Below are 14,345 nucleotides of genomic sequence, written 5' to 3'. Positions count from 1 at the left end.
GTCAAGTTGGGTTTTCATCTTTTCATCATCACCTTTGAGGTAGAAATACTTTTAACCTTGTATATCTATATTTTGATTTGATTATGTGATAGTGTTCAACATATATGTATAGTATGAAATAAATAATTTGATTTAATGAGTATTTATGAAAAGAAAAGTTTTGCCTCAATAATTTTTGTAATGTTTGAATATTCTTGAATAAAACCAACTTTGATTTCATGATTCTTGGATTGATAGAGAATATGGGGAAAAATTCTAAATTTTACAAAACCCTGGCTATGGATTTTGGTGTTTAAGAGATAATTGGAAATAAATTAATATTGTGTGGGTGCGTTGAGACATTTTGTGAAGTGGTAAATTTAGGGGTTTGTTGAATAGAGATGTTATGTTATGTGATGTGTATGGTACCCATGCGAGGAAATTGAGGTGCCCACTTGCCTAGTCGTATGAGGACGACAAATGTGGGAATGTTTTGAGGTGTCCACGTGTCAAGTCGTGTGAGGACGACAAATGTGAAAGGAGTTGAGGTGCTCACTAGCCATCTGTGTAAGGACGGAAAAATGTGGATTGGACAACAAATGTGAAAAGTGTGAGGTGTCCACTGGCCATCCGTGTGAGGACAAAAAAAAATATGGAATTGGTTAATAAATGTGGGATTGTTTGGAAATGTTTTATATTCGTATATATATACACTCATGTGGATTTGTTTTGAATAAAAGTCTTGAAACTACATATTTTGGATTACACATGATTATATCAAATGTTTATATACCTTGTTAAATGTATTCTCTACTGGGCATTAGCTCATTTTTATCATAACAAATATTTTAGGTTGAACTATAATGTATTATTATCATGATCGCTAGTGTTGTAAAGGGAAATGTAACATCTATGAGAAGGATAAACACTGGAGTTATGAAAAGATTTCCTTTGATTAATTCTCTATAATCTTTCTTTATACTTTGAACTTTGGAGATTAATAAAGGATTGGTTATTATAACATGGATTAAAAGATCCGGGCATTACACCCCACCTTAATACCAGCTATACCCCTAACCCCAAACCCAAACCTTGAGATCTGGCTACCCATTTTTCACGGTGGCCATCACCATGTCTCCAACGCAGGCAGAAGGCAATTGATTCAAACTCCCCTTGATACACTTCACTGATATGATTAGATTTACCGAAATCTAAAATTTTGGTGAAACAATAAGAACAATGAGAAATGAAAGATCATTGTGCTTGTGGAGGGAAACAAGACTCCATGAAAAGAAAAACTATACTGCAAAATTGTAGCATACCTAAACCAACCCCAATCGCCTTCTTCTTACTTGTCGCATTAGGTAACACCATATCACTACAAACAGGCACCGCGCTAATTGGCCTTAGCTCGGGCTTCATATTCGTTGCAGCAATTTCAGTAACATCCAAGTTGTTTGGTCCCAACAACATTGATGTTAACCACAACATCCTCATAACCAACATCCCCGTTACAAATTCTTTGCCCTTGTGTTGTCCGCACAGTTCACCGTCACCACCACGGAAAACCAAGTGACATCCTGAATTTGTTCCCCACTGAACCACCACGACTTGAAAATCCACACAGAGAACCAAAGTTCAATCGCGATCGGATCTAACGATCAATCTGTTTGGTTACTGAAAAAATGTGAGAATCGAAACCTAAACCCAAACGTACCTTGCTTCAATGGAGGGGTTGGGGGTGCTTGTCGGTGAAGGTGGTGGCTAGTTGCGATAGAGGGAGTGGTGGTTGCGGTGATGGCAAATAGTGATGGGAAAGGTGGGCGACGGCAGCAGCTTGAGGTGATGGGAATGACTAGGGTTAAGGTTTGGGAAATTAGGGTTAGAAGGTTAGGGATGAGGGTAAAAATGAAACTTCATATTTGGAAAAAATTAGAATTAAAAAAATAAAAGAGATGGAGGATCCAAACAAGAAAGGTAAGTGCTAATAGAAGCACTCTTTAAAAATACTGGGTTTGTGAATAGGCAAAAAGGGAATGGAATGAAGACTGAAGATGAAAAATATGTTCTGGACAGCCTCACTGTTTTGGCCACAACTTTTGATTTAAAATTCAGATTTAGATAAGGTTTGCATCTATAGATAGATATATCAGAGATCTAGAACTTTAATGTTACAAAACTTCCAATTCCAGCTTTTGCAAGGTCAAAAACGAGCTGCAACTTCAGATGAACTCCAGCCACCATTGTTGACAAAACTGTCCAGCTTCATTAAGTTGGCCATAACTTTCAACTCAGAAATCTGATTTAGGTATACTTTATATCCCTGGAAAGAAGACTTTCAGACCTAAAACTCTTATTCTTTGAGGAAAACATGATTCAGTTGTTGGGAGGGACAAAAAGTCAGTGGAACAGTCACCTATTTGTAGAAAAATGTAAATTGACAGATTTGTATTTTTGTTTGGTTTTGTTCTTCTCTTGGCCTATAAATAGAGACGATGGAGCTTCAGTTGAAGCGGAGCCAGGAGTGTAACTTTCATCTCTAAAAAAAGTACTCATTCTCTTTTAGTTCATATTTTCTTTCTTTTTATTTGTGTAATTAATTATGAGTAGCTTAGCATTTTGCTAAGGTAAGGAGGGAAGCTACAACAAGTGTTTGATGTTTGCCAACTATTCTTCATGATTTTAATGTAAGGTTTTATTTTATTTGATTGGTTATTTTATTTGGAAAAGTATTTTATTCTGTATAATTCTTTGATTTATCGTTAACTTCAGATACAGATACAGTGAATGCTTAAAACTCCCTACGAATAAATTACTAGTTTTGACAAGTTAAGCTAATCAAGTTTTTATGAAATCACTTTTGAAAAATATTTTCATGAACTAATTGTTAAACTTTCCGATTGAGATCAACTTTTGTATGAATCTCAGTTGATTTATAAAAAGAGTTGTTAGCAAATATCATTGATTTGTTGTGAGTGAATCTCCGAACCTTAATCTCATTAAAACTTTTACTCACGATCACATTAAATTTTCTGCGACCAAATCAAACTCTGTATCAAACAAAAGTTTCATAAACTCTTTGAACTTGCACAATAAATCCTTGTGGAAATGAATTGGGACTTCCAAGAATTACTATGCTTGACGATGACATACTCTAATGCTTGGAAACCCAATTGCAGTGAACAATAAAAACCGACAAGCGTGTATATATATATATATATATATGGATATAAATATCACTTAGCAAACACTTCTTTCTAAACTAACATAAATGGGTGTCACATTTTACACTTTTTACTATATAATAAATATTTTAACACACTTTTTTAACTAAACCATTGGAGATGCTCTAACATAGAGATTATTTTAGTTCTACCATTGGAGCAAGCATTCACTCTCTAAACTAACAAACACATAAGACACATAAATGGGTTGCACTTTTCACATAGATAGCGTACATTGATAGTGGAGAGAATACCTGTATATTCACTATAGAAAGAACTCTTACACTTTGGATGAATCTGAGGCAAATGAGCCTTTACTCCTTAGATAGGCAACCTAACATGCCTAGGAACATTCTAGAGGAGTGTAGAAACTTCATGGAGACTTCTACAACATTACAATAATATTTTCTACTCTAGAACTATTTATGCACATTTTAGAATTATGTACAACATTCTCATATTCTTTAAAGTCTTCTTGGAGTTTTTGGAATCTTGAGCCTTCCTCTTTGTAGGCAATCAATTTTGTTTAGGTACCACTATATATTCTTTAACATAGAGTGTATTTTAGTTCTACCACTGGAGCAAACATTTACTCTCTAAATTAACAAACACTTAACATACATATGGGCCTCACTTTTCGCACCGATAGTGGAGAGAATGCTTGTATATGCAGGTAATGCACATATGGGTCTTACTTTTCACAATGATAGTGGAGAGAATGCTTGTATGTGCACTATAGAAAGAACTCTTACACTTTGGATGAATATGAGGAAAATGAACCTTCACTCCTTATATAGGCAACCTAACATGCCTAGGAACATTCTAGAGCCCTTATTAATTAAGGTGTATAGAAGTTTCATGGAGATTTCTACCGCATTACAATAATATTTCCTCCTCTAGAACTATCCATGCACATTTTAGAATTATGTACAACATTCTCATATTTTTTAAAGTCTTCTAAGAGTTTCCGAAATCTTCCATTAGGCTCCCTTCCTTGAGCCTTCCTTTTTATAGGCAATTTTGTCTAGGTACCACTGGAGATGCTCTAACAGAATGTATTTTAACTCTACCACTAGAGCAAACATTCACTCTTTAAACTAACAAATACTTAACACACATAAATAGGTCTCACTTTTCACACGGATAGTGGAGAGAATGCTTGTATATTCACTACATAAAGAACTTTTACACTTTGGATGAATGTGAGACAAATGAACCTTCGCTCCTTTTATAGGGAACCAAACATGTATAGGAACATTCTAGTTCTGGAGTGTAACACCCCTAAAATAATACAAATAATCCAACTCATAGGAGTAGTGAGTATAATAGAATTGACATGCTTTCATTCATCAGAGTTCATGTTACAAAAGATATTACATGCATCATACATTCATAAATGTTCATCCTGAATCTATAGCATGTAATACTAGTTAATAACAGCAAAATAATGCCCTACGGGCTTACATCTTTCCAAGATATTACTTAGTTACAACAAAAGAGGGTCATAAGCTCTGTAGACATAAAGCCTAATCTTGAATAAACATTTAAACACAAAATAACAAAATAGAGCCTCCAGCTCCTAAGTTCTCCCAAGCTACGTCCTTGGAGGTAACATATCACCAATACCTGAAAATGGTTCCCAAGTAGGGTGAGTCAAAGCCCAGTAGAGACAATCTATCATAATATATGAGATTTAACTAAGGTATAAGCGTCAAATATAAACATATTCAGCAATCATGACCAATTCACATTCTTTCTATGACCACGCAGTACCAATACTGATATCTCATTCCATTCCTATACATTCATTTCAAATTAGTACATTTCATTCCAATTCATAGATAAAGTTTATAATTTTCCAAATAACCCAACTGAGACTCTAACTCAGTGGTTCTTAATCAACATAACTACTGTATAAGCACTTCAACCTTGCCATTTTACGAAAATTTCGTCCGCGGGATCGGCACCCACATATACATATGATTTTGGAACTTTTACCTTGGATACTCCGGCCAACTTAATTTTCATTGGAGTCCATCCTCTATCTCCTCCCAAAACATGTAGTACATCCCCTTTCTCCTCCCAATACATTATACATATACAATGTATTTAAAAACACCATTACATTCAATGACTATTAATTATGCATATTCAATGCCTCAACATATCGTCATAATCAATGACACAAATAAATGATTAGTTTCAATTCACCTAATCCTCATACAATTTCTACAACAATCATAGCTACCCTCCACCGGTAGTCCAATACAGATATTTCTAAACAGATATACAATCTTTAAAACAGATAATTCATCAAATTTCTATAGGTAAGTGATTTAAAAAATCCAACTACACCATTCATACATACATCCTTCTAATTTCGCATCTTTCATACCAATTACATTATTTTTACAAAATAATTATTCAAGATATATTAGGGCAAAACTTCTCATTTTTCCAATATTGATCCAAAGGTTAAAATCAACTATTTTAACACAAGATAACTTCAAAACCAAACCCCATGACCAATTATATAGCATCACATGGAAACCCCTCTTTTTAAACTTGAACCCAACCCTAGGTTTTCTCAAGTCACCCTTAAATCTCACCATTTATACATAACAACAAATACCTAGGTTAAAGACCATATTAAAGTGTAGAACATCCCTAGCTCAAAGAGAGAAGATGAGCCAAGCAAGAGAGAGACCCCAAAGATGTCGAAATCCAACTCTATTTGGTTCAAAAGGTAAATCTTGAATGCTCCAACTTTTTAATAAAGGCACAAGGGTATAGAGATCACTAGATTTAGGCCAAAATGTAGAGAGAGAGAGTATTCTAGAGTGAGAAGGTCCAAATCTAGAATTTTGGAAAGTTTTGGAGAGAGAGAGAAATGAAAAAGTGATATGAAATGTCACTTTCGTGATTTGATATACGCACAGTTCGCTCAAGCGTCAGACACAAAGATTGGTTCCACTTGAGCACAAGAAGAGACTCGCTCGAGCGCGGAATACATACATTCAGTATTTATGCAGACAGCAGACAACCTACTCGAGCACCAGAAAGACCGCTCGAGCGTACACCAGCTCGAGCGTAGAAAACACCCTTCTAGTATTTTGCAGATGTGCAAAGTACTGAGTGTTTGCAAACTCTGCTCGAGTGCAAGAATGCCTGCTCGAGCGGACGACCAAAATTCTGGGCAACAACATTCTAGACAATCTAGTAACCAACCTGTTCTAAACATGCCCAACACGTTCCAAAACTCAAACTCAAGGTGTAAAATGGAAAAAAGATATAAATAATAACACCAAACCAGGAGGCCTGAGTCCAGAACATAACAAAGGCCGGGTCAAAACCCGGAATCGCTATAATCTCCTCCCTTAAAGAATTTTGTCCTCGAAATTTTCAAATCAAGTTCAAAAACATAATTAGGCCATTTTTGACAATGTTATTCTTACAATTCCAATACCATAACCCATCCCCCGGTCATCCATCCTCATCGACCCGATACACAAGTCTCATATTAACATGAAATTTACAATTTCCTGATACATTTACAATGTTAAGTCTAATCCACATTTTTAAAGTTTGCTTAGCATATGCAATGCCTCCAAAAGTAATACAATACCCATTAATATATTCCACATCCTCAAGACTTATACAATGCTAAAATAGAATCCATGTTTCCAAAACAACTATAACATATACAATGTTCTCATAATTTAAAACATATACAATGCTTATACTTTTCATCATTATGATCGAAATCTCAATAGAAAATTAAACATCAACAAACAAGTCCGGATATTTCTCTCGGACTTCCAATTCGCACTCCCAAGTGGCTTCCTGTAGCTCGGCTTTTTGCGCCTCCTTTCAGAAGGTTTGAAAAGAAGCCCTACAGTTCAAACTCCCGTGGTTTGGAATCTAATCTTACAAGTGCAATGTGAAACTGATAAACACCAAAGAGTCCAAATTCGGAAAATCGTTTTGAAAAATTGATTTTGAATCAAAAAGTGCCAAAATTGGACTGCTTTGCCAGATACATAGTTGCCACCTAAATATTATATTTTGGGGAAATTTAGGAAACCCCGACTCATGCAAAAGGCCACGTGTCTGTCATCACCAAAGTTGCCTCGGCTCGGGAACTTAGGTACGAGAGGGGAAAATCATGAATTGAGCACCTCTGCTCAGATTCTAATTAGTACACTGATGTAATCAAAGCCGTAGAACCATGCTCAATACTAAATTCTGCCTCCCAAAAACTAATACCTAGACTTGTAACTGATACATACATTCTTGCAGAGTTTCACACTAAAAGCACATATCAAGCAAGTGAGAGCCAAAACACCTCTATGGTGGGGTAGGGTTACCCTGTCCTAGTTTCGTCAGGAGATAGGGTTCACTATTTAAAACAAAGTGTTTCACACAATCCTGCATTCAAGTAAACAACCTGTCCTAGTTTAGAATAGTCTCTATGGCTTCTGATATGCAACTAGGCCGATTGGTCAAAAAGAGTACCTCAGTAAGACTACATAATATACCTCTCACACCTAACACCGAGAAGTGAAAGGAGGATCAAACGGTACAACGGTAGTCCAGATCCAAGGGTTGTGTTCCCATCATGGCAGAGCCCGCGACCGGTCAACCTTTTGGCAAGCTTTTCCAAGCAAGCCTCCGGCAAATCGTCCAGGAATAGCAGATGGCAAATATTGTGACTTAGGCGCACCGATGCAAATGCAAAGAAACACATAAGTGTAGATAAAAAGTCATATCATGAGTTCGAGTCAAGTTCTTTAAATCCCCAGTAGAGTCGCCAGAAATTGTAGCTCGGCTTTTCGCGTCCCCTTTCGGAAGGTTTGAAAAGAAGCCCTACAATTTAGACTTCTGTGGTTCTGAATCTAATCTCACAAGTGCAATATGAAACTGATAAACACCAAAGAGTCCAAATCTGGCAAATCATTTTGAAAAATTGATTTTGAATAAAAAAGTGCCAAAATTGGACTGCTTTGCCAGATACAGAGTCGCAACCTAAATATTTTATTTTGGAAACCTTGACTCATGCCAAAGGCCACATGTCCGTCATCACCAACGTTGCCTCGGCTCGGGAACTTAGGTACAAAAGGGAAAGGTTATGAATTGAGCACCCCCGCTCGCCCGATCAAAGATCGGCCTTTACTAATCATGATATGATCTTTTATAAATGCTATGTGCTCTTGTTCCGGTTATTAGCTAACATTACTATGTGATGCGCACAAGCAAATATAGACTAGTTTGCTCAATTTGGAATAATTCAACTCATGTCTGTTTATGAAAATGGTTTGAATTTGCCACCTCAAGTGAGCTTAAAGATTGCGGATTTGCCACCAAATATAGTGGGCTTAAAACATGATTTGCCACTCAACAAAGTGGGCTTAAAACATACATTCGTTGAATCGTTCCAATTCAAACAACATGCCTTCATCTACAGGCATTCATGCAATTTAGCATTTAAGTACATAGCCTCATGGTAAGCATGCTAGACATGGCAACATTTACACTCATGCAAAATAAGCTAAAGTGTAAAAACTCACCGAGTACTCCAAGCCAAAACAGAAACTAGTTAGAAAGATGCATGATCCGAACTATGTTAAGTGTCTAATGCAACACATGCGATATGCAATTAATAGGCTCGGCTACTAATATGGTATATGAATCGATTTGAACAACATGCGATTAAACGCGTATTCAAAGAAGTATTGAAATAGCAATGCAGTTTGAATGATGCGCCGAGCCTTGGTGCATGCAAGACGAATGAATGGATGCAAGCATGCGATATGCAAAGTGGAAATATGTCCCTAATCTAACCATCAAAAGTGATTAAATAAAAGGGAGAAAGACGTGGGGTTGGAAAATATACACGTACGCAAGCACACTTATTACAACATTACGCCCTCGCAAATTAGGGTCTGAATGAATAAGCTAACCAATTAGCTACGCTAATTAAGCTAACTAATTATTACAAACAAAATGAATAACTACCTAAGCTAATCACTAATTATTACAACACTTTAACTAACTAGCGAACTAATTAATTAATTTACAACACAAATGCGCACGAACTAAGCATGTAAGACATTAAACTATGCTACTACTGCTCCGCCTCGGGAAGTGGAAGATGCACATGCTCGGTTTTGGCCCGAAAAGACCTCCATTTTGCTTTTGAAAGCCTCTGTTTGCAAGGTTGAGAATTTCCAGAACCTTTCTGCTCAATCTTACCTAAATCAATTGAGGTTCTCATCAGTGGCCTGTCGGCAATGGATGAATGTTGCCGGCCCTCTGCCGGCTAAAAAGGTGTATTGCCAGCCATCTATGGTGCACTGCTGGCCATGGATGGTAGTTTGCCGGCCACTGATGTATTGGATCACCATTCTGCAACAGAGTACAAACAGAGCAAAATGGGGGTTTTTCCAAGGGTTATCTGCACACTTTGCCTCTCCTTTTCATGGGGAAATCAAAGGAGGGAAAGGATAGGCAAAATTTGGCTCATAAACCATCAATCAAGCAATTTCATTGCATGATAGCTTGTGAAACCAATTGTGCAAGTTAAATAAATGCAAAATGAGACCAAAATGAACATCACCCTATCATGCATGATCAAGGGCAATGGAGACTTAGGAAAATGGCACATTTCATCACTTTTGAGTATGAAATATCCCATTTTTCTTGTGCTCAAACTAACGTCCGATTTGAACACATGCAATGCAACACAAAGAGATGCTTATTTTGCGTATTTTACTTATCAATTTTGTTTACTTGTTTTGATTACCAAGTCATCCTTTAATCAATTAAGTCCTTTGGTGAGTGTCCTCTAATGGAAAGAGGGCTTAAACCAAAGGTTGTTTTAGGCATGAAAAAAGGGATTAAACTATTAAGCACAAAACCTCAATTTCATACTTTACACAGGCAAATGGTTTGAACCACTTTCAAAGAAAAATAAAACCAAGAAAGGAGGGAGGTTGCAGAGATGATTAAGTGTTGAAAATGAGTGATAAAATCACTAAAACATGCAACCAACTCAAACCAATGGTGGTTAAAGCCTTAAAATACTAAGCTAGTGAAGGAACTTACATTACAACCATGCCATACAAGGCTCAAATGAAACAAAAAGCTAAAAAGAGAGGGAAAATAGTTCAAAACAAAGTGTAAAACATGCTGGACTTGAGCCACAAAAAGCTAAAACATTAAGCTAATAATGGGGCTAACTAGGCATGCAAAAGAGACACAAGGAGGGGAGGCTAACCCCTCAAATTTTGGACTTCAAAATGAGTTTTTTACCACTGAAAAGCCTCTGAAATTCTGTGGTTAAAAGACCCAAAAAAGTTGGTTTGAAAGTGGTGAACAAAGGTATAAAAACCTTACAAACTAAAAAGCAAGAAGGGTGAACCACCCCCTAACTAAAAAAGGGCTCAAACCACCACTTTTAAGCCACAAAAATAGAATTTTTTTAGTTTAAAACCAGCCCCAAAATAGTAAGAAAGGATGGTAAAACAAGTATATTGAAACAAAGTAAACAAGGCAAGTGTTATACCTTTGAAGCAAAGCTCAAGTTTAGGCACCAAACCAAGCTAAAATCACTTGTTAGAGCTCAAAGAGGGTCTCGAATAGCCTCAGTCCAAAGAGGAGCAACTTTGGTTAAGGTAGTGTATGTAAAAGTGTAGAGAAAACAAGCAACTAAGCACAAAATTGCAAGAGAGAGAGATTTTTTGTTCCAAAATTTCTAACCCTCAAAAATGGGGGAGGAACCCCCTATATATAGAAAATATGAATTCCATACAAAGAGATCCAGCCCTCCACGCGTGGGCACATGAAAGCCTCTGTGCAACCAGCTGGCACTGTTGTCACAAAATATCTACAGAAAACACTGGTGGCCGGCCGACCATCAATGATGGCCGGTAGGCCAAAAGCCCTGGTCGGCATCCCTCATAGATGGCTGGCAGGCCACTAAAGACTGCAGGGGAGGAAGGCCAAGACATGGTCCAAAAGGGAGACAAAAGGATGCAGGGTTTGGAAAGCTCAAACCTACGGCGTTCCGTTGAGGACTTTGAACGCCCGATGAGCAATCAGGCTCATCATCGGATGTACCTGCAAGAACATCCAAGTCTTAAAGGGCCATAAAAAATGGGGTGTCTACAGTTGCCCTACTTCGATAGAGCTCGAAGTCATGAAATGACGCGAGTGAATGTTAAAGCCCAAAGATGACCCATTTTGACAAGGTTGCAAGACTTGGACAAACAATCAAAACATAAATAAACGGTTTCGCTTGCAGGCTGCCTTCGTATCCCTTTGCAAGGAATCAAACCAGCGTAGTTCTGGGGCAAAAATATAAATGGTATGCAAGATGCCAGAACATAACTTATGATCACGCAATGAGGCTGTGCAATGAAACATTTTAAATGCAAATGTTATGCAATGAAAATGCCACATTCAAACAAATCGAAAACAAGGTACAACATCCTAAACATGGAAAGAAATAAGTAAATGAACACGCCACGCATAAGAACTATGAGCCAAACCACATTTAATGCAGAAATGATGTAAGAAAATTATGCAAACTTAACTACGTGACACGCAGGAAAGGCGAAGAGCAACTGTCGGGTGCACCCGAGGTCTCAACTGAGATCCTAATGTGTTGCAAACGGAAGGAAAATGGTGGTGTGAACATCGGGACGCGACTGAATGGTTTGAACCGAAGGGGTTGGTGTGAACACCGGGACGCACCTAAATGTTTGTAACCAAAAGGAGTGGTGTAAACATTGGGACGCACACAAATGTTTGTAACCAAAAGGAGTGGTGTAAACACCGGGACACACCCAAATATTTGTAACCAAAAGGAGTGGTGTAAGCACCGTGACACACCCGAATGTTTGTAACCAAAAGGAATGGTGTAAACACCGGGACGCACCCGAACGCTTTTAACCAAAAGGAGTGGTGTAAACACCGAGACGTACGCAAATGTTTTCTAACCAAAAGGAGGGGTGTAAACACCGGGACGCACCCAAATGTTTGTAACCAAAAAGAGTGGTGAAACACCGGGACACACCCGAATGTTTGTAACCAAAAGGAGTGGTGTAAATGCCGGGACACACCCAAATGTTTTTAACCAAAAGGAGTGGTGTAAACACCAGGATGCACCCAAATGTTTTCAACCAAAAGGAGTAGTCCTAACGCGTCTCACGCGCGAGGAAATGGAGTAAAAGGATGTGATTCGAAGGGCACGAATGACTTCACCTAGAACTTCACTGAATGAACCGTACATACAATATTGTACCGGCATAAGAAAGAAACTCAACAAGTATAACATATTAAGGGTGCATGTTCTATGCATAATTGCAATAATGTTAAGGCATGTTCTATGCAAATGTATTAACAGCATGTTCTATGCAAGATAAATTAAAAGCATGTTCTATGCATGAAGGGAGAAGTGCATATTCTATGCGTAAAAGCAGGTGCACGTTCCATGCAGAATTCGAATACATATTCCATGCGTAATTCAAGAACGAACACAAGGCACACATGCAATTCCAATGAAATGCACGTCTTACAACAACATATGTGAAATGCATATTCTATGCCATAAAGTGAACTGCATGTTCTATGTAAGAACGAATAGGACATGCACGTTTTATGCAAGATATCAAAGCATGATTTGACGAAAACAAACTCAAAGGCAACTTCTGATTCACCTCTCGGAAGAATTACAATGTGTTTAAAGGATACACCTTGTTCATGTTGACAAGTAACGAACATCGCGCACCGAAAACACAGTTTCGAGCTTCCGCAGAGGCATTCTAAACCAAACAATGAATAATCCCTTCACTTCTTGGAAACCAAGGACACAAAACAGCATCAGGAACCCCAAGAAAGCTGCCGGCCACTTGTCAGCCATGAGAGAAGGCCGCCGGCCAGGTGCCGGCCAACAATGAACACTGCCGGCCATCGATAAGCCTTGCCGGCCATCGATGGCAGATTGAGGGCAATATGGGGAATTCGGCTTGGGCCTTTATGTATGAGCCACTAGGGCTCATTTCCTCACTTCCCCTTGCTCGAAAATCCTCTCCATCTCTCTCTAGGCCTTGTTTCTCTCTAGATTTGCACTTTATACGCGTTTTCCAACACCCTACGCGAAGTTGATTCGCTAAATCCCCTTTGTTTACTTCACTTTAAACCGATTGAAATTCAATTTCAGAGTTTCTTTCCTCTTTTCCACCATTCTAGGTTCATTTCCCTCAAGTTTCTCTCGAGTTTTGTGCACTTTTCCCGGCTTTGACTTTTTCCTCCATTTTCTCTCTCCTAGGGTTTGACTTTTTCAAGTTTACCCTTTTTCTTCACTTTTCACCCATTTCGCACTTATTTTCAGATGACAAACGAGGTTCCTCATGACAGGGCTCCCCCAGAGATTCCCCTAGTGGTTCCACCTATGCCTGAGGTAGAGGAGCCGATAACTGATCTTGAGGCCGACTTAGAGGCAGAGTTTGAGCTTGAGACTGAGCCGGAGCCGCTACCACCGAGGGTTCGGCCTTTCGATGCGGCACGATATCACCCACAGAAACATATACTGCCTACTTCTGAAGGCATCGGACGCTTCACCGAGTTCACCCGTGGTGCGCTGGAGGACCTTTTGTTGAGGGAGCTGGCGTCTCACTTATCGGCCATTGTCGTTGAGGTAAGAACTCAATTTTCAGACGTTCTGCCTTTCTTTATTTGAATTTCTTGTATTCCCTTTTATTCGCATATGCTATCATTACTGCTTTATCCAACTGTACCCTGTTTACTGCATTTCTTGCACTGCTTTGTATTTGTATCCACTCTACTGCATCCTATACCCTGCCTTTATCTAACCATGCACTGTTTTCATTTGATGCATTCATACACCTGGTTGCATTTCATGCATCGCTCTCATCTGATACATTTCATACACTGTCTTCATCTGATACATTCATACATTGTCTTCTTTTACCACAGGGCGAGTCTCACGCCTTGGCTTCGGCATCTTTTGTTCTAGCTTGACTCAGGTTGTCGCGAGTCGTCCCCTCCTAGGAGCATTGGTGGAGAGGTGATGGGATACCACCAACTCCTTCCATTTCTCTACCGCAGGGGAGATAACGA

The sequence above is a fragment of the Camellia sinensis genome, chromosome 11 (assembly GCF_055761805.1).
Source record: "Camellia sinensis isolate YWXY chromosome 11, ASM5576180v1, whole genome shotgun sequence".
NCBI classification, from domain to species: domain Eukaryota; kingdom Viridiplantae; phylum Streptophyta; class Magnoliopsida; order Ericales; family Theaceae; genus Camellia; species Camellia sinensis.
This window is presented reverse-complemented; position numbering follows the sequence as displayed.